The sequence below is a fragment of the Apteryx mantelli genome, chromosome 4, assembly GCF_036417845.1.
Source record: "Apteryx mantelli isolate bAptMan1 chromosome 4, bAptMan1.hap1, whole genome shotgun sequence".
Classification (NCBI taxonomy): Eukaryota; Metazoa; Chordata; class Aves; order Apterygiformes; family Apterygidae; genus Apteryx; species Apteryx mantelli.
In genome coordinates this window covers 17,604,672-17,624,587 of record NC_089981.1, presented here as the reverse complement: position 1 = coordinate 17,624,587, position 19,916 = coordinate 17,604,672, and the positions used below count along the sequence as shown (strand labels likewise).

Sequence of the window (19,916 nt, the reverse complement as noted above, 5' to 3'; positions counted from 1 at the left end):
TACAGTGCAGCCTCTCAGCAGTAAGGGCCACCAGTGAGCGGCATCAACAACTCATAAATCTGAGGGAGGCTCCAGGGAAAAAATAGAGAGAGCCAAGCATGTGCTGGAGAGACTCCTGGGCCCAGGAAGGAAGCTGTGGCTCTATATCCCGCAGGGAGGTTTGTCCCAACGGGTTGTGCTGCATCCAGCGACCCGGCACCTGCCCAGTGGGCCATCACTCCAGGGCTCTCTTAGGCTGCTGTTCTGATCCAGTGAAGCCACAGCCAGGCACAAGCAATCTGACCGAGGAAGAGGTGGGGCACGCTGCCCGCCTGGCCTCTCTGCCTCTGCACATGAGACTTCCTCCCAAGCTCCTCCAGGGAGCAAGTGGCATCTGTCTCCACGCATTCAGATCCCTTCTTCCATCTTCCCTAGCAAAACTCCCTGCAGCCTCGGCACATGTTTGCTACTCACACAAAGTCCACCGCATTTTTCCCTTGGCTGTCCAGATTCCCCTTTGATTGGCACTATGCGTCACGGTGCCCCTGCAGGCAGTGGGCAGCACCATGGGGTTCCTGCGCTACTGCCCGCCAGCTGGCTCCACTGAGCTCCCCCAGGCAGGGCCAAGTTACTTTCCTGCGGGAGCTGACTGCAATTTGCTAAGATCCTGCACACCAGTGCACTGCAGGAATCTGCTGGAGCAGATGGACTGCTCACCTTTGCCTGGCACTCAGGCAAAGTCTCTGTGGTCCTGGCACTTCCTATCGTTGACTAGGCAAGAGAACAAAGACTGCACGTGGGAAATGCATGTGGTTCTTCATTTTAGAAATCACTGCTTTCCAAAGTCACTCTGCTGGTGCAGAGGGAACTGTAAAGGCACACCACTCTAGCAGCTTACCTCCAACACAAGGAGCTTAACTGAGGGAAGTCTGGTCACTCTGTTTGCCGCAGCTCCTTTTGTGTGCCTATGCGCAGGCAATGGTAAAAGCCGGAGCTCTGTAATACCAAGCCCTTCTTTCCCGTCTCTCCTGCAAGCCACAGGAACAGGACCAAGTGCCATGGGGTAGGACAGAGATGCTGCGCAAGGTGGGGCTCCCTCTTTCCTTTTAGACAAGCGCCTTTTTTCTCTCTCCCACACCTGGGAGAAAAAAAAGCCCCTGGAGCAGCGATGCGCAGAAAACACATGGCATCTACCAGGTGACGATTCCATGTAGCACAGGCAGCCCCGGAAGAGGCTGCGGGACCAGCTCTCCATTGCTCTTGGGACTTCCTAAAAGGAGGCTGCCATTGTCCCCATGCATGTCCTATCGCTGGACATAGGACATGTGAGGGGAAGTTGTCAGTGATGTGATGAGACTGTGAGGAGAGCCTCCTGCTCACGCAAAGTGATCTGTAGCCAATGGTTTTGATCTCGGGTGCCAGGGAGGAGGCAGAAGCAGAGTCAGGTGGCCTTGGCTGCTGTGACCTGCCCGTTTCTCCTGGGGGGTGCTGGCACGGCAGAGGCCCCCCCGCCCCATGCGCTGGTGCTCCCAGGGGGGGCGGGCATTTCTGTGGAGTGCCAGGAGGCAGGAGGCCGGCGATGGCCATGTGAGCAATGCCTGCTGGCCAGGGTGGGGACTGGAGTGGTGGGGGGTGCTGGGGAGGCAGTAGTGAGGTCGTCCCCAGGCTCTCTGCTGGGGCACAAGGCATGGGTGGGAGGAAGGGAAGCTTTGCTTTACGGGGTTTTGTCCTCAGTGCCCACTCCTGCCCCAGGGCAAGTCAGTCTCTCCCATGCTCTCCCTTTCTCCAGGACCCCTCCTTTTAGACATCCCCTATTTGCAGTGATTCCACTCCATCTCCACCGCTCTCTGTCTCTCTTTTTCTCCCAGATGTCCCTTGCCCTGGACCTCCAGCCTGTCTCCACCTCTCCCTGCCGCCCCAGGACAGTCTCTCTCCAGGCCTTTCCCGGTTACTCATGGGGGGAGGTGGTCCTTCCCGCCCCAGCCCAGGGCTTGGCATGAGGGAGTGGGGAGGGAACGCGAGTGCTGGGAGTGCTGATGCCCCCGATCTCCTCTCTCCTTCCTTGTCTCTCCTAGGAGGTGGCAGGAGAGGGGAGAGCGACAAGACGACAATGACAGCAAGGGCTTCATCATGGTGGACACCAACACAACAGCCCTTTCTCTGAGCTACATGGCCACAGGATACACAAACTCCCAGAGGACTGCAGAATCTCAGTGCATAAGCGATTACGGAGCGGTGATAATTTCGAGTGTCTCTGGGTGGGCTAGGGGGGAACGGGATGGTTGTGTGATTCCTGGGCTTTCACATGAAGAAGAGCCCCTTCACCGTCTACATTCTGAACCTGGCCATCACCGACTTGTCTTTGCTCCGCTTTCTTCTTGTTATATTACCACTAGACATGGTTATAGAAATCTCTTGTTCTCCATTATATAACTATATCTTTTCCAAATATCTCCCAATAGATCTGTTTCTCTTGTGGTACTTTACCAGCATGTATCTCCTGGCAGCAATGAGCATGGAGAGGTGTCTGTCTGTTTTATTCCCAATCTGGCACCGATGCCGTCGCCCAAAGTGTCTGTCAGGAATTGCGGGTGGGGTAATCTGGTTTCTTTTGGGATTTTTTGTTTGCTTGTTTTTTCTGGGTTGTTATTCCCCCTTTAACATGAACTGTCGACATATATTTCTACAACTAGGCATTGTGAATTTCTTCATTTTCTCTTTCTTCCCGTTCCTTTCCAACCTGACCCTGCTCATCAGACTTCGATATGGCTCACGGAGGCGTCACCCTGGGAGACTGTTTGTTGCGATCTTGCTCAATGATGTGATCGTCTTCTTTGCCTTTGGGTTTCCTTTAACTGCAGTGATGTTCCTAGATTCTATGATTGATTTAAATATATTTTTACCCTTATATTTCTTACCTGCTGGCATCTCTGAACAGTAGCATCAACCTTGTCATTTACTTCCTTGTTGGGAGCTACCGTCAGCGCCGGTTCCAGGACTCTGTGAAAGTCACCTTCTACTGAGTGTTTGCAGAGAAAGCAACATGTGAGGAGGGCAGCCAAGGCCCCAGCGACACTGCTGTGGAGACCACTGTGTAGATACCTTCTGGCAAGGCAGGAGTGGAGATACTGATCTCCACAGGCAGCCCGGGAGGAGACGGAGAGCCCCACGCCGTGGCTGGTGGCCCTCTTGCTGCCAGGGAGGTGACCAAAGCTGGGGGTCAGGCACTGCTGTGCAAGGGGAGTGTGGCGTGGGGACAGGGCCACAAGCCTGGCATAGTGCTGCTCTGCTGGACTTGGTCCCCAAGCACTGCCTGTATTCCCCTTTGCAACCTCCGCCACGGTCCTGGTCCTCACCTAATAAACTTTTTGCTTTCTTCTGCCAGCAAACAAGCCCTTGTGGTCTTCTTGGGGGCTCTCTGGCTCAGGAGAAGTGAGCCACATTCACAGGAAGGCTCTGGTGGAGCTTTGGCCAACTCGGGGAAACAAGTTTTCAGGCAGGGTGAAAGCAGCAATGCTAACACGTGGTGGTGGTGGTGGTGGTGGTGGTGGTGGACCACCAGAGGGGGATTGCCTCTTCCTGCTGTCCTTGTGCTGAAGTGAAAGGCTGAGCAAGAACTGGAGGTGAACCCTGCCAGCAGGAAGCAGAAATGCAGCTGGGTCAGCATTTGGTCGGCGGTCACCTCCCTCAGGCCCAGGGAGCAGCATCTGCTGCAAGAACTGCTCCCTGTGCCCACCCTGCTGCCCCGGCAGGGGGTTCTCCACTGCAGCCCCCCTTTGCTGGTGTAAAGAGCAGGTGAGCGGCTGGGCTGGCTCACTGCAGGCAGGCCCCGGCTCCAGCAGCATGGCTGGGGGGGATCAGTTTGCAGGCCATCTCTTGTGGTCTGCCAGGCTCTGCACCTCTGGCACCTCCTTGGCTGCACACACACCCCTGTGAAGAAGGTGTCCTGGGGTCTTTCTCCCTTGAGCTTGGCAGGCAGGGTCTGGGCCTCTCGCACACATCAGGCACCCTCAGCACCCCACGGCTGTGATTTCCACGGGCAGTGACCAGCTGTATGAGAAAGTCCCCAGAGCTGTGTTTCGAACCTTCCCCCAGATCAGGTCTTTTTCTGACGCCGTGTCCTCATCGAATTTGAAGCCGGGAAGAAGTGTTCCCTCTTCCCCTCCCACAGAAGTGTGCAGCCCTCACTCAGAGGTCTTTGTCTTCTCTTCCCCAGCCTGGGCATGTGCCCCTCACTCTGCAGAGCAGCCCCTGCCAGGGAAGGTGGTGCTCTCCTTCGCCTGCCCTTCTTTCCTGTCTTGGTGCCTTTCCCACTTCTCCCATGGCGTTGCTGTGCTGGCGGGTGAGGAGGGCCTGCGGCACGTGTAGTGTGTGTGCAGCCTCTCGAGATCTCCGTCTTTCCCCAGGAAACAAACACCTCAGAAAGAAGGAGTAAAGGAAAGGAAGGAAGGGAAGGAAAGAAAGACAAGTGAGCAGTAAAGATGCAGTCTCCATAAGGCTGATGGATGAGATTCTGTGAGACAAGAATCTCTTGCAGAGAAAAGCTCATTTGCAGCCCTCTGTACTGCACGAGATGTAATCTCTGAGGCAACATGTTCATGCCGGGAATGTGATTAGAATCAGTGGATGAAGCCCTTGTGCTGCTGCATGCCAAACATTGGTAAATTCCCATTTTTGATGGTCCCTGGCTCATCTCTCTGGGACAGCAGCACCAACCCGGTCATTTACTTCCTCTTCAGGAGCAACCGTCACCACCGGCTCCATGGCTCTGGGAAAGTCACCTTCCGACAAGTGTTTGCAGAGAAAGCAACATGCGGAGAAGGAAGCCAAGTGCCCAGAGACACTGCTGCAGAGACTGCTGTATAAATCCCTGCTGGCGAGGAGGTGTGGGAGGGTGGGGCAGCCTGCAGAGGGGACTGAGGGGAGGTGGGCAGCAGTGCTCAGCCCCCAGCAGAGCCAGGGCATCTCCACTGCGGTGGGAGCAGCTCAGCTGGTGACATGCCCCTTCCGAGCAGGGCTGTGCTGGGGACCAGGGAGCTGGGTGAGAGCGATCCTTGTCTGCACACCATGCCAGGGCCTCTTCTCATTACGTGGTCCCCCCTTGTGGAAGGGGACATGGTGCACAGAGCATGGCTAAGCAGAGCATGCAGAGTGGAGGGAGGAAGAGTGACCCAGGATGCTGGGCATGTCTTTGGGACCCTGAACCTTTCAGGGAGACTTTTCCCTCACTTTGACTTGAGGCCAAGCCTGCAGGACTCCAGTGCATTCTGGCAGCTCCTGGGAGGCCATTCTCAGCAGGCATGAGTTTCATCCTGGCTATTTTGGGCTTGTATAGAAACATCCTTCAGGTCTGAACACCTAGGGGACCGTTCAGCTGGTGCCACGGCTGCTCTGGTCAACACACAGGGGTCCTGGAGTGATGCATGGTGCTTCTGTGTGTGTAGAGAAGAGCACCAATTCCTCACCTACACCCTGAGCCTCTCCATCGCTGTCCCCAGAGGGCTGGAGGGGGAACTCATCTCTCCCAGCTTTCGCCCAAGGTGGACATCTCCAGATGAGTTAGTTGCCCTAGGCTGCCTGTACAGGCAGTGGAGAGAAAGGTGCCTGTAAGGAGCTTTTCCCTTCCCTTTGTGGCTGCAGCACACAGCTCCTGCTGAGCCATCAGCCACCCTCCTGGCCCTGTGCCAAATCTCCTCCCCACCACCGTCTCGCCCCACACTGGGGATGCCTTGTTCCCCTTACACAGTGCCATGCAAGTCCTCTCACCCTAGTGCTTCTGAGAAAGCTTTCAGCTCCCAGCCACAGCACCTTATCTCACTGTCTTCCCAGTAGCTGCTGGGAGGGTCACCTCTCTTCCTGGCACTGGCACTTGCCTGCTGCCGCAGGGCTGAAAGGGCATTTCTCTGCCTCTCCATCCAGCTCTCCAGACTTTCTATTTTTTTTTTTTTTTTTTTTTTGGCTCCTGCCCTCAATCCTTCCCTCCTTTGTTTCTCCATTACTCTCTTTCTGGGTTGGCTGGTGCATGGATCGAAATAACACTAAAACAGTTTGTGAGCAAGTGAAGAACTGGATTTAAAAGGAATGGCTCTAAATCTGATTTTTTGAAATTAAGTTGAAGGCAGAGAAAGAAGGGAAAATGTCTGCCCCAGAACATTCAAAGAACTAACGGGGTGAAAAATTTTCTTTTTTATTTGTTTTAATTCTACGAAGTAACAGTATTCCTGATGCCATTTCATGTCAGTTAACAAGGTTTGGAGAAGCCCTTTGATGGCTGATTACAATATTGCTTTAGCAGAGATTTCACTAGAAACCATGAGACCTCTCTGCTGTCCTCCTTCTATATCCAGTTGTTCTTTCGGCTCCACTGACTGCATTTCCTGGAACTCCGTGGTTGTAGTGGGATCCTAGGCACCTGGCACACCTACACTGTGAGTACCCAAAGTCCGGTGACCTAAATCCTACCCTTAGCTTTTACAAGACTGAAGATAAATCCTTCCCACCCTAAATACTTTGCATTTATTTTATCTCTCAATGAAGTTTTTTGAACAATACAAGAGAAGAGAAAATGACCATAACTAGTAGAAGTATTGCTCTTTCTTGTGATAGTCTCGGGGGGAATGTGTAGGTTTAGGTAATACCTCTGCACCTTGCTGGAGCTCACACAAACGCAGTTCACATGAAAGCCTTGCTCTTGTGTGGACTGGAGGCAGCCTTAAGAAGCTGTGACCAGCAGCCAGGTGTTTACACAAGTGCAAATGTCTGATGAGGTCAGGAGGATGGCACGGGAGGAGCACTTGAGGCCTGGAGTTTATTAAGCACAGGGTGGACTGAGGCCGGTATGGTAAAGGCGGAACATGAACAGTCGTCTTGGGGCACAGATAAACATGTTACAGGGTGGAATTGGGTAACAGGGATGCTATAAATTGTTTGCATGACAAAAGATCCACTTGGGCAGGCCAGCTGCAGGGGAATATGCCAAGCATGCTAACTCCTCATATGTAGTTCATTGAATCACATAGGGACTGGTCCTGCTCCCCCTGAAATCACTGAAGGACATGTTATTCCCTTGCCAAAGAGCAAGTGCAGCTGTGGAATACCAGACTAGCATGGCTGGAATTAGCTCTTCTCAAATAACCTGGGCCTTTTTTGTCCTTTTTGAGCCCACATTGAATCTTTCAGCAAAGATTTTTCCTGTGTCCTACATAAAAAAGTATTTACCTGGTCCAGTCCCCATTTCCTTTTCCTTTTGTTTTCCCTTTATTCCTTTTCATTACGATTTGCCTTATATTTAGGGTTCTCTTTGACAGTAGTTTTAACAGTATTCCCTCCACCACACACTGTATGGTGAGCATTCTTGGTTCTTCTCAGATCCCTTCTCTTTGTCAGGAACTTCCCACAAAATGGGTGATGCATATGTTGCTACTCTAATGCAAAGCACAGCTATAACAGAAACACATCCTAAGGCAGCTCCAGAAAATGCATAATGGACTGAGAAAATCAGATGGATTTTCAGATGGAGAAAATATATTACCAAATGTGCATGAGATCCATGAAGAGCAGAGAACAGCAACAACACCAACAACAAATCTCACAATTAAATGGGTGCTAATATTCATCTAGTTACCAGGACAGAAACAATCTATACAAAACAGGAATCTCTGTCAGCTAAAAACTTTATTTTTTTTGGTCCTGTTTGTCTTCTGAACTTTCTTTCCATGAGTCATTTCCTCTACGCAGAGAAGATTAGAAGTCATGAGCATGGCTGAACGCCCTAAAACTTGCTCCATGTTCAGACGAAACCAGACTTTGTGAGCTCAATTCTCCTTCAGTCTGAGCTGGTGTAGAGTGACCTCTTCATGAAAAGTCCTGAGGGATGTTGAGGGGACAAATTCCAGCCATCGTGCAGCTGGGAAATACTAGATTTCCAAGTGACAAGGTTGCTTAAGGGATGGGAGAGGAAGGGAAAAAGCAGGGACAGAAACACCAGCAAGGAAAGCTTTGTAAGGAGTCCTTGCCTCTGACAGAGACAGCTTGGAGCTGCAGGGATCGATTCACTTTGTCAGAACATGACAAAAATCATCAGTTCTTTTTAAAATCATTGGACAAATGTGTCCCTAATTCCTCTTTGCATATGTATAATTTGTACAAGGGTTCTGATTTTCATGCTAACAAATGTGTTTGGCCTGCACTCTGTCTACAACAGGTAAAAATGGTTTTTGATAGTATCTCTCTACTGAGATATGGTCTTTAGCAAGCTATTTCCTGTTGGAGATCAGTTTCAAAAGAACAGCAATCCTGACGAGCTCGGAAACCACCCAGTGTTCAGAAAATGTAAGGCTAAGTTGGTGTGCAACCTTGCACAGCCTAGAAAGGACAACTGCGATCGATAGGATTTGGCTGCTTTTCCTGGAAAGGGTATTCTGAATGTGGGTAGCCAAGAGCAACCTTCCAGTAAGAATTACAATGAGTTCTTGAGATATATAGGGAGTGTGTGGCCAATCCGCTTTAGGCCAGTTTCCATAAGGATGCAATACAGACTGCAGGGTTTCCTGGGGAAAAATGTGAAGGACTGCTGGCCCAAGTCTCTGCTTCCTTCTGTGTTTACTGCTCCACTGCCTCTCTCCCTCCCTCACCCTCCAGCACTCTCCTCCCTGCTCTTCCATATCCTTGTATCCTTACACAGCTGATAAAAATCCCCAGGAGGGGGTAAGCAGCAACTCATAACAGTCCAAAGTCCTGACCAGTTAACTGCCAGGGCAGATGTACTCACACTTTACTAAGCTGAACGGCAAAAGCAGAAAAATAGTATCTGTACTTTTAAGTTTTGCGTCATTGTGTCATCTTAAGTAGCATTCGCTTATTACTTCCCCTCTCAGATCACATCTGTTCTTTTAAGGAGAAAGAGAGTGAATGGCCTGTTGGGGATTACCTCTGACATGACGGTTGACATGGAAAGTGTACAAGAGACCATGCAGTCAGCTTTGGCCCCAGCTCTCTATTTGGCTGAATTTCTTGCATTAGCCCTATCAGGCCATTTTACTGCAGGGATGTGTCACACTACTTGAGAGTCATGGTGAGCTCAGAGTGGGATGATGTCCTTGACAGGTCGATCCTGCCTGTGTTCTCCCTGTGATCCTCCAGAAGATGTTCTGGATTACTTCTGGCCAGGTTTTCACAGGGCCCTCACAGGTCTTTGGAGCAGATTCCGGGAGAAAGGGGACCGCCTGCTGTGCGTTCCTTCGCTGCCCCTGCAGGCTCTTGTGTGTCTGATAGAGCCTCACTGCCTCCCCAGCTTGCTGCTTTTTTACAGGAGTGCTTCTGGCCTGCAAGGGGGCTTGGCTCTACCCAGCAACCTTTCCCAGCAAATCAGGTGGTCGACCCACTGCACCTCCTACTGCCTCCTTTGCAAGGTCAGGGCTAGCCAAGTTCTCTCCTACCTCTAGTGGCTTCTTTGGGATGGGAATTTGTCAGTCTTCCCTTCTCTCTGCCCTGAGGAACTTCCTACGCAGTCCTGTGCCCCACAGATGGTGGGAGTTTTGTGGCAGCAGGGGGACTCTCTTCGTTATCCCTTAGGATTCCTTCCTTTATTACATTACGCCGGACTGAGTTTTCTCCTATCCATGCTCCCAGAAAACATTGTCGAGTAGTCATAATAGCTGGTAGTTTTTTATGTTGATGACTGATTTCTATTTTAATGAAATGTAGTTTAATGTGATTGGTTTGGCCTCTGGAGCCTTATGTATAGATAATAATTCAGTCTGACAGAGTTAGGCCTTACTGATTTCTTTCTCAGAAGTTTGAAGAACCATGTGTAGGAGAAAGTGTCTGACCCTCACATGACATTGGAATTATGGCTTAAATAATTCTTTCACACCGTTCCATCAATTCACCCTGCTCCCTCCACCATGATACTGGGATTTGAATGAGAATCTTGCCCCCCCCCACAAAAGCCCAGAAATAAAATTCACTCCATTTTTGTCCCATGTCCATTTTTGTCCATTTCCTACTCTCCCTGCCAGCTGTTAATTTGAACATGACAAGATAGAGAAGTGCCATGAAAGACAGCAGGAGATAGATAGTCAAAAAGAAGAGAGAAACAAGTCAAAATAAGGACAGCGGTGAAGAGGTGAATCATGGGATATCTAACCGGCACGAATAGTTCCTTACCCCTTTGTCAAATGCCACAGCATGTGGGGAGACAGACTACCTGAACGGGTGAAATGTGACAAATTGAAACATTATTGTTTCGTCTCAACAGCCCACCCTGTCTTCAGTGCTACGTGGAAAGACTCTGCAGGTGATCTCCTTGTCCAGCTGATAGCCGGGGCAGTGGGGATAGTTTTGCCGCATGAGTCTGTGACAGGCATATACATCGGCAGTGCTTGGTTGGGAATCCAAGTGGAACCATTGCACCTAACTTTATGCATTAAGAATACAAACGTCTCATTGCACTTAGCTTTTAAAGCTACCATTAGAATTAATGGAGGTTTAGGAGCACCTGCAAGGGTAATATTTTGACCCTAAGATAGGTGTCTTAGGTGTGCACAGTCAGCTGCCTGTCTTTCTCTGCTGACTGCAGGCACTTCCCATGGTGCTAGCTTCACCTAGCGGCTTAACATCTGGATGGCTAAAGGCAGGTGAGGTGAATTGCACCCTTAATTTCATCACCACAGCTTGCAGGATGTGTCTTTTAGGGTTGACTGAACCCAGGGGACTTCTGGCACTGTGGCATACTCTTTTGTAGGGAGCCTGAAGATTCCATCCTCAGCCATTATGGGACCTCGAGTGTTTCTAACATCAAGCCTTTAGAGCCTGTTGGATCCAAGAAAGAATTTAAGTACGTACTTCTGAAACGGACTAAGGCAAACAAAAAGCATTGTCTCGTTCAGAAAGCACAGAATGTCTGTTGTAGCACCGTTTGTTTCAGAACAGGTAGGTAAGTCCTGCATGTAACATCTGAGTCCAAACTCACTTCCTGTTTCTTTATCTTAGTAGAGTAGCTTACTGCTTGCCCAACAGCACTCACAAGGCTACCTGCTCCCTGAACATCTGTAGCAAGCCCAGTGAAAATATATGGCCTTATGACTGTGTTCACTTCCTCTCCATCTGGTTTTGGGGTTGCAGCAGATCTCCCACAATGAAAAATTATCAGACCTTGATCCACAGTAGAAAGTACCTGAAGCAGCCGCTAATTCTGTGAACCAAGTCTGCAGTGAGGAGAAAGGAAGACCCAATGGTTAGTGGTTACCTACCCTTTGGAGAATCCAGTTGCAGCACACTCCTCTGCCACAATCTCTCTGTGTGACCTGAAGCAATTTGCCAACTGATTTAAAGAGGACGCAACTATGTGAGTGGCACCTACCTCTGCCTTTGCCCACTCCAACCTTCTGAGCAGGTGCTCACATTAAGAAAGTGGTTGTTTTACCTCCCTGCTGCCATCACCTCCACAAGGCAATTCACCCCACCTGAAATGTGGGTCATCCTCTGGAGGTGCCTCTCTCTCCATTGGGCATTCAGGGAATGTCAGGTGATTATGTTTCTCTCTAAGGCATTTCAATCAGATTTCATAATGTTAAATAGCATCAGCCTGGGCCATTGACAGTGTACTGTCATGTACTGTCATACTGGTTGTAATGGACACCCTGTGGAGATATGGCGAATCATCAAAAACTTTGCATTCCATATAATGCAAGTGAAGTAACCATCCTATGACTTCCATAGACCATGCAAAAGCATGCTGAAAAAGTCACTCTCAGTTCTTGCATATCTCTTATAAGACTTTGGTAAGAGTGGTCTCCTGTCTCCAAAGCATATTCAAAACCTGAGTCTACTTCCTTAATGAAACTAATTAATGAAAGCCTGCATCAAATAGCAGCGGTCTAGCTGGTCTTTCTTTCCCTTGAGATTAAACATCCTTCCTGTGGTTTACATGCTGAGTACAGTATAGTTCTTGTGGCAGCTGTTAGTCTGAACAAACTTGGCACCACAAAGACATCTCATTGTCTGGACACAGAGTTATGCTCTTGTGCTTTCTCAGCTAATCTTAATTGATCATCTAAGACCAAAGCTGCTAATGTTTGATCTCTGAAGAATGCCACTTTCTATGACGGATGGGCATTTAGGGCAATGCAATAGCATTTGTTCTTGGAAAAAGATCCCTAGAATGAAGAGCTCCTTATCTTGAAGATGATCAAGACAATTGCGTAGCTATAGCCAATTTCTAACCAGCAGGAAAGGAAAATATTGGAGATCCTTTCCCCCCGTTCTTTTTTCTCCTCCCTTCCCCTCACCATCTCCCCAAAATCATGGCAGAAAGCAAGAGACAGAGTGCAATGGCAAAGACCGTTGCAGCCATCCAGGACTTTCTCACCTTCTTGTGGGTTCCTTGGTATTTCAGGGACTATTTGCAGCAACTGCCTGGTGTGGATCTGCTGGTGAAAATTGTCACCTGAATTCTGTGACTGATGGTCCGGGTAAAATCCTTGTGCTGTAAAATCAAATCCTGGTGCTGAGCTATTTAGACACTGTTAAAAAAGCCACGGTCATTTCAGTGTGATGTCTGGAGAAACAGCCAGTCACTCTCTTGGGGAAGCATCTAGTTTGTTGCATGTGGTCACTTAGATTTCAGCCGCTTCCCCCTTCCCTCCCAGCACAGAACCTGTCACTGTCATGGCTTAGGAAATGCTTTTTCACTACTTCTCCCTTCTTCAGACAGTCTCACGATATAAAGAACACAAGAACTGTCTGTCCAAAGTTATAGCTTGACTCTTGCACCGATGCTTTGCTTCCCAGATGCATCCATGAGCAGCTCTAGTTTCACAGACCTTGCAGAAGATGCTCTACTGCTGCTCAGGGTCACACAGATTGAGAAATGGTCAGTCCTCTTCCCTAATGCCTGCTGCTGATTTCACAACCTCCCTCAACACAACTTCTCATTCCCCAAGGGTCCACTGTCACTGCAGAACCTCCCTTAGCACACTCATCACTACCGAGTGTCCTCTTCTGACCTCAAAACCTCTCCCAACACAAGCTGTCACCATACATTGTCCCCTACTACTTCAGACAACCTGTTCTACTGTAGGGTCTCCTCGAACTCTGTAGCCAGCCTTATGACACCTCAGCAGCCACAATTCTGCAACCTCTCCTAGTGTTACCCTTCAATACATGATGCCCGCTTCTGATGTCACAAGGTCTTTCAACACAGCTTAACACCCACAGTATTACCTGCCACTTCATACTGTCTTTCAGCACAGTCCCTCACCACACCTCAGGCACTTCGGATTTCACAAACTCCATGAAAACAGCCCCTGGCCATGTAGCATGCATTTCAAGTTTCAAAACTTCCCTCCACACCCTGCCTTGTCCCCATCATGCCCATTATCAAATTCACAACACTTATTCCAGCGATGTGCCCTTGAAGCCAAGAAGGCCAATGGTATGCTGGGGTGCATCAGGAAGAGTGTTGCCAGCAGGTCGAGGGAGGTGATTCCCCCCCTCTACTCAGCTCTGGTGAGGCCACATCTGGAGTACTGCGTCCAGTTCTGGGCTCCCCAGTACAAGAGGGATGTCGCACTACTGGAGCAAGTCCAGCGAAGGGCTACAAAGATGATTAGGGGACTGGAGCATCTCTCTTAGGAGGAAAGACTGAGAGAGCTGGGCCTGTTTAGCCTAAGGAAGAGAAGGCTGAGAGGGGATCTTATTAATGCATACAAATATCTGAAGGGAGGGTGTGGAGAGGATGGGCCAGACTCTTTTCAGTGGTGCCCAGCAACAGGACGCGAGGCAACACGCACAAACTGAAACACAGACAATTCCATCTGAACATGAGGAAAAACTTCTTCACTGTGAGGGTGACAGAGCACTGGAACAGGTTGCCCAGAGAGGTTGTGGAGTCTCCTTCTCTGGAGATATTCAAAACCCACCTGGACGTGATCCTGGAGGTGATCTCCAGAGGTCCCTTCCAACCTCAGCGATTCTGTGATTCTGTGATTCTGTGATTCACCATGGCTCTATCAACAACCCCCCTTGCCAGTATTCACTATCCAGCTGCAAAACCTCTTTCATCTCACCTCGCACAGTCCCTCCTTGTCCAAATCACAGCTCCCCTGAGCTTGACCTGCTGCCATAGTGGCGTCCAGAGCCAGGTGCCAAGGTAAGTGGAATGAAAATGGAGAAAAGACCTTTCTCCTTTGCTGGCACTAAGCACAGCCCCACGGGGAATTATTTTGCAGCAGGAGGTAGCAGGAATTCTTCATTTGGACTTGTGCATTAAGTCACCTCTGGTAGTCCATTTGGCTAGGGAAACAAAAGGACATGAATGTGATGCTAGCCAAGTTGCTGCCATGTGTGCCACTGGGTACAGAAAGTGGCAGGCTGACTCATGCTAGGTTAGCAGGCCAGATGCTATTGGCCTGATCTCTGGCTTCTGTCATCTGTTGTTCCTCTCCCTTTCCCAAAGATTGTAAGACTTTGTTTACCTTCTTACCCAATACTCTTGTTTCCTGTGGTGACTACTGCTATCCTTCATTAACCTGCCCAAGACTCCAGGCGACAGTAAAAGGACATTTAAGTTAGGGGACTATTTTCACCAAGACATTTCTTTACCAGTATTTATTCTCAATAATTGTAGGATTTCTGTTTTCACTGTGTAGATCGCTGGCATTCTGTGCAGAGGAGATGGAGACATTAACTATGTTGTTATCAGGCCATTCCACATTTCCAGAAATTTCAGCAAAAGAAAGCAAAGGACAGTAGCTGAGACAATGTCTTTCCTGACATCCGTGAGGCATAAGCTACAAATACACAGTAGAGTTCAGAGCCATGATGAATTTGACTTGGGCCTTGGTTGAGATGATATGCTGATATGAATCAGCATGTCTATTTGCTGCGGTGGCTTCATTTCGTAGGTTCACCTTTGACTGCAGCTGCTCAGGTTAAGAAAGATGGGGCCCATCATGACAGTGAAAGTTGTCCGCCCTAGGTTGTTTTGTTTAAAAGCTAGATGTCTATTTCAGACCTAATCACATCCTAAAATCAGTTCTGAGGTAGATCAGATGCATCCGCCTCCAGAGACATTCATTTTTTTCCTCAGAAGAACCTAGAGTGACTAAGTCAGGGTTAAATTCGCTGACTTCCTCCCTCAGTTTCCCGATTCGTAAATGAAGGATTTTTTTTTACTTACTTTGTAATTCACTGACCTCTGTTAAAACATGCAAATTCTTGCAAAGAGGCTTTGTTCACTGGATTTTCAGTGATGAAATTTCTGGTGAGTGAGGACTTGAAGGGTCATCAAGAGGTCACCCAGGACATCTTCTGTCCCTATAAAAACTTAATCATAACCACTCCTGAGAGAAATGAGCCCAACCTGTCCTTAAAGGACTCCCATGATAGGAATTCTTTACCATCCCTGGAGGATGGTGACTCTTCTCACAGCTTGAGGTTTCTTTCTTTTTTCCTTTAATGAAGATTTCTCTTTTACATGTTTTTCGGAATACACAGAAGTTAAAAAAGGAGAGAAAATGTCTAGATTACAAATGGACTGTTTTAGCGTTCACAATGCTAGGAAGCCAGAGCAGTGGACCTAATGGCCCTTTACACATGGGAAATCCATAAAACTATCAGCTTGGATTAAGGAAGAACTCCGAGAAGCGTTAACTGGATAGTTCCATGCACATGCTTGTCCAGTTTAATATTCAGCTACTCCTTTGACTGTTATTTCTTATGGAGAAACCCCAAAATGCCTTTGTGATATCATTAGAAAAGCACTGACTGACAACTATTTCTTTAAAATATATTTACTTAAACTTTTCAGTCAAGACAGAATTCATTCTCCTCCTTTGCCCCTTTCTTTCATGCCTTCACTAAGCCTCCACACCTCCCTCTTCCAGCCCCAAGAGCCCTTCAGGTGGAAGATTTCCTGGGAGAGGGCTAAAGGTTGGTACTTAAACAGTTTTCTTCTCAGCCCTTTTTGCAGCTGCTGGGATATGAAAGCATCATTCAGCACACCCAGGTCACATCATCCACACAGCCTATTAAACCACTTCTCACATAGGCAGGAAACATCAAGATACACTTGTGACACACAAAAGCAAGTAATAAATTAGATGGGATTGGATTATACACTAACAGCCACCTCCTAAGCAAGTTTTGGAAGCTTTCCAGAAGCCATTCTATGTTCTTTAAAGCGCTGTGCTCTAACACATTCATACCAGGGAAGGCAGAAGTTGAGGAGATAAAGTTGTACAGCCCTTACACAAAAAATTAGACCTCTAAACACAGGTGAGGTAAGTTTTGCAGCTTCTCTGGCTTCTTGCTTTGCTTTGCTCGCTTTTCTTTCCTCTTCCTTTTCCTTTTCCTTTCTTCTTGAACAAATGTGAAAATACAGAAAGGAACTTCCACTGAAGTTATCAACTGTCTCTAGTTATCTTTGGCTAGAATCATATACAGAGCTAGTTCTACAGCCCCAGATTAGATTGCTTCGAAATTATTCTTTTGTTTCCCATAACCACCTGAGATTTTAGGGAAGAATGCATGCAGTAAGGAGATGGTGCAATTTCTCACCCTTTTTGAGATGTTAAGAGTACACATTAGATTTATTTTATTTTGCAGCTGATTGCATTATGTCATATAGCTCAGGTCTATCCCTGAAAAGGCACTTGAAGAGATAAGCCATAACTGGTGGGACTCCTCTACTGAATTAGTCATTCTAGTAATCCTCTTAGAGTCAACAGTAAGAAACGGGTACCTGCAGCACAGGATTCATCACATCTATAAGTAGACTGGTCAGGTGTAATACGCCTAGCTTAGGTACAGGTGCCTACATGACTTAAGTCGATGAGATGAGATCAGACAGATGGGTATTTTGTTAAATGCAGTTTGGTGGTAATGGAAAGGACCTTATCAAGCAAGATACACAGTCGAGCTGTCTGAATTGTGAATCGGTCCTTTTGTAGATGCACACCTTGTTTTTAGCTCAGGAATTTGCCATCTGCTGGTATTCAGGCATATAGTTTCCCCTGATCATTTCTCTCTTGGTCACTCCTTTCTGACTGCCTAAATATGGCCCTGTGATTGCTGTGGTATGCTTCCAGTCCTGCTCTGGCTTGGATGGAGCCCAGCTATTTCTTTTGGACTGGGTACTGCACAGCCATAAAGGTGTGCTCATTTCATCCCAGTCATTTATTTTCTTGAGAAGGCTACGTCATTGCTCAGTAGAAGGAAGAGGGGTAGAAAGGATCACGACTTGGTAAGACGAGGGAGAAACTGACCTCCCGTTGTTCTTACTGAGCCTTTTCCTTGTAGAAATATCTGAAAAGGAACCATCCATGTAAATTTTACCCTTCTGCTTGAAAAACTTTCATCTAGTGTAAGTACAACTGTAAGCATAGGAAAAGTCCCTAACTTTCCCCACTTTCTCTCTCGGCTTCACCTTGTGGGTTTGAAAGTAATCTTGGGTTTTCTCAGTTTCAGTGTTTCCTGTGGATGCTTGTTCACTTTGTGCCTGCACAAGAATTTCTGATTATGCTGCAGATTGAAGTAGTTGGTAGATAACTTGGATTAACTGAATCATTCCACAGATTTGCTCACAGATCACCAACACAAATGAGAAGACCTGGTTGTGATGTAATTCTGCAGGACTTAAAATGGTGCATTTTAACACCAGCTGACGGGGAATGCTTTGATACTAGAAGGAAGCCCATACAGTGGATATTTTTATTAAAAGAGTGCCTGCTTTTGGCTGATCTTAAACTCTCTGTGAAGAGTTTAATCTGGTGGTTCCCAGACTTCTTTGACCAAAGGAACTCTGGTGGTCTGCGTGCATAATGGCAAGCTAGAAGCGTTACACTCTTTTTAAAGATGTGGGCTATTCATTTACTAGTGACATGTAATGCTCGATGGGTTGTAGCTGGAGTACAGGGTGAACCAAAGAAGTCCCATGTTTATGCTGGAACATGACCTTGTCTCGAATGAGAAACTGTATGGATGTAGAAATGCCTAGGGACAAGGAGCTCAGCCATAACCTAAAACAGGTGGATGGCAAAGCTCTGAGCTACTTTCAGGGACCAAAAAGGATTATTCTCTAAAGGTCCTTCTAACCTGGTGGTGCTAATTTACTTAAGCTCCTCATAGCGACTGGAGAAAAAAAGGGTTCTGCAAAGGACCCTAATTTAGTCATTCTGAATCAGCCTATGAATCAGACTTATACTGGCTGTTGAAGGAGTTTAGTTAGATTAGCTTCATTAAGCTAAGTTAACCCTTGAAAGCATCACGCAGAGCGTATCAAAAATCATACTAGCTAAAACCAGTACAGTGCTGGGACAGAAGATCTCACAAGATTCTTTCATTCTTCCTTCCCCTGATAGAAACAATGCTGAGATTTAGAACAATGTGAAATACTACATTAAGTCATATGTGTAATTATTTTTTCTCCATGATAGATAACCTTCCCGGAACTCATTTTTCAGCCTGTGACATTTCATATTTATGTTTCAAAATGTATAAACACAAGAGAGATCTTTTCTCTGCATGTGGTTACACTTCCCTTCTAAACAAGAATTCAAAGATCATTTGTACTTATAAAACAAATCCTCATTCTGAGCAATATTTCCGGGTATTCTTAAAGACACCCATTTTACAAAGATTGCTGTCAGGGGCTTTGTCTACCCTGAGGGCAAACATGCTGCATTATCTGCCTTGTAGCGCCCAAGGTGAACACTCTGGCCTTGTCCTTAGTGCATGGAAGGCTACCAGCCATGGAGCCAATCCTTCAAAGTCCTGGAGGACCAGGATTAAGGAACATATCACAGAGTGCACCTATCTCTGTGCCACCAAAGCCATGGCAGAAGCTTTGTACTGTGGAGAATTAAATAGCTGTGAAAAAATACATGACAGAAACTAAACACTTTGTAAGCTTAATACCAATCCTATATCTTTCTTGGTTTGTATCCACTTCTGATATAGAACTCATTATTAATAATGAAAAAATGCTCATGAATCACATGTCTGTCTTTCTTTGTTTTCCCAGGTGTATAAGCTGTATATTGCATATTGGCACCCAACAGATCAACATGGAGAATGTAAGCAGTGTGAAGGAATTCATTCTTCTGGGTCTTTCAAAGAACCAGGGGGTGCAGAAAATATGTTTTGTGGTGTTTTTGTTCTTCTATATTGTTATTGTGGCAGGAAATCTGCTCATCGTTGTCACTGTAATTAGCAGTCAGCGTCTGAACTCCCCCATGTATTTCTTTCTCTGCTACCTGTCCATTGCAGATATTTGCTTCTCCTCTGTCACAGCTCCCAAAATGATTGCTGACTTCCTTGTTGAGAAGAAAACCATTTCCTTTGGGGGTTGCATGGCACAGCTATTTGCAGCACATTTCTTTGGCTGCGCTGAGATCTTCATCCTCACAGTGATGGCCTATGATCGCTACTTTGCCATATGCAGACCCCTCCACTATACCACTCTCATGACCAGGCGTGTGTGTGGCTGGATGGTGATGGGTTCATGGGTGGGGGGTTTTGTGCACTCCCTGGTGCAGACCCTCGTAACTGTTAGCCTCCCTTTTTGCGGCCCCAACAAAATTGACCACTACTTCTGTGATGTCCACCCCCTACTACAACTGGCCTGTACCGACACCTATGTTGCGGGCATCGTTGTTGTTGTCAATGGTGGAATGATTTCTTTGGGCTCTTTCTTCATCCTGGTCACGTCCTACATTGTCATTTTGTTATCCTTGAAAAGGCGAACATCCGAAGGGCGGTACAAAGCCCTCTCCACCTGTGGGTCCCACATTACTGTGGTGATTCTCTTCTTTGGGCCATGCACATTCACCTACATACGCCCATCCAGCAGTCTCTCGGAGGACAAGAGCATAGCTGTGTTTTACACTGTCATCACATCCATGCTGAACCCACTCATCTACACGCTGAGAAATGAG

At 47.6% G+C, this 19,916-nt stretch overlaps 1 pseudogene; it reads left to right on the top strand.

Moving 5' to 3' along the window:
* Nucleotides 1-1,666: 1,666 nt before the first annotated feature.
* LOC136991811 (proto-oncogene Mas-like) lies at nt 1,667-3,002 on the top strand (annotated as a pseudogene).
* Nucleotides 3,003-19,916: the final 16,914 nt, after the last annotated feature.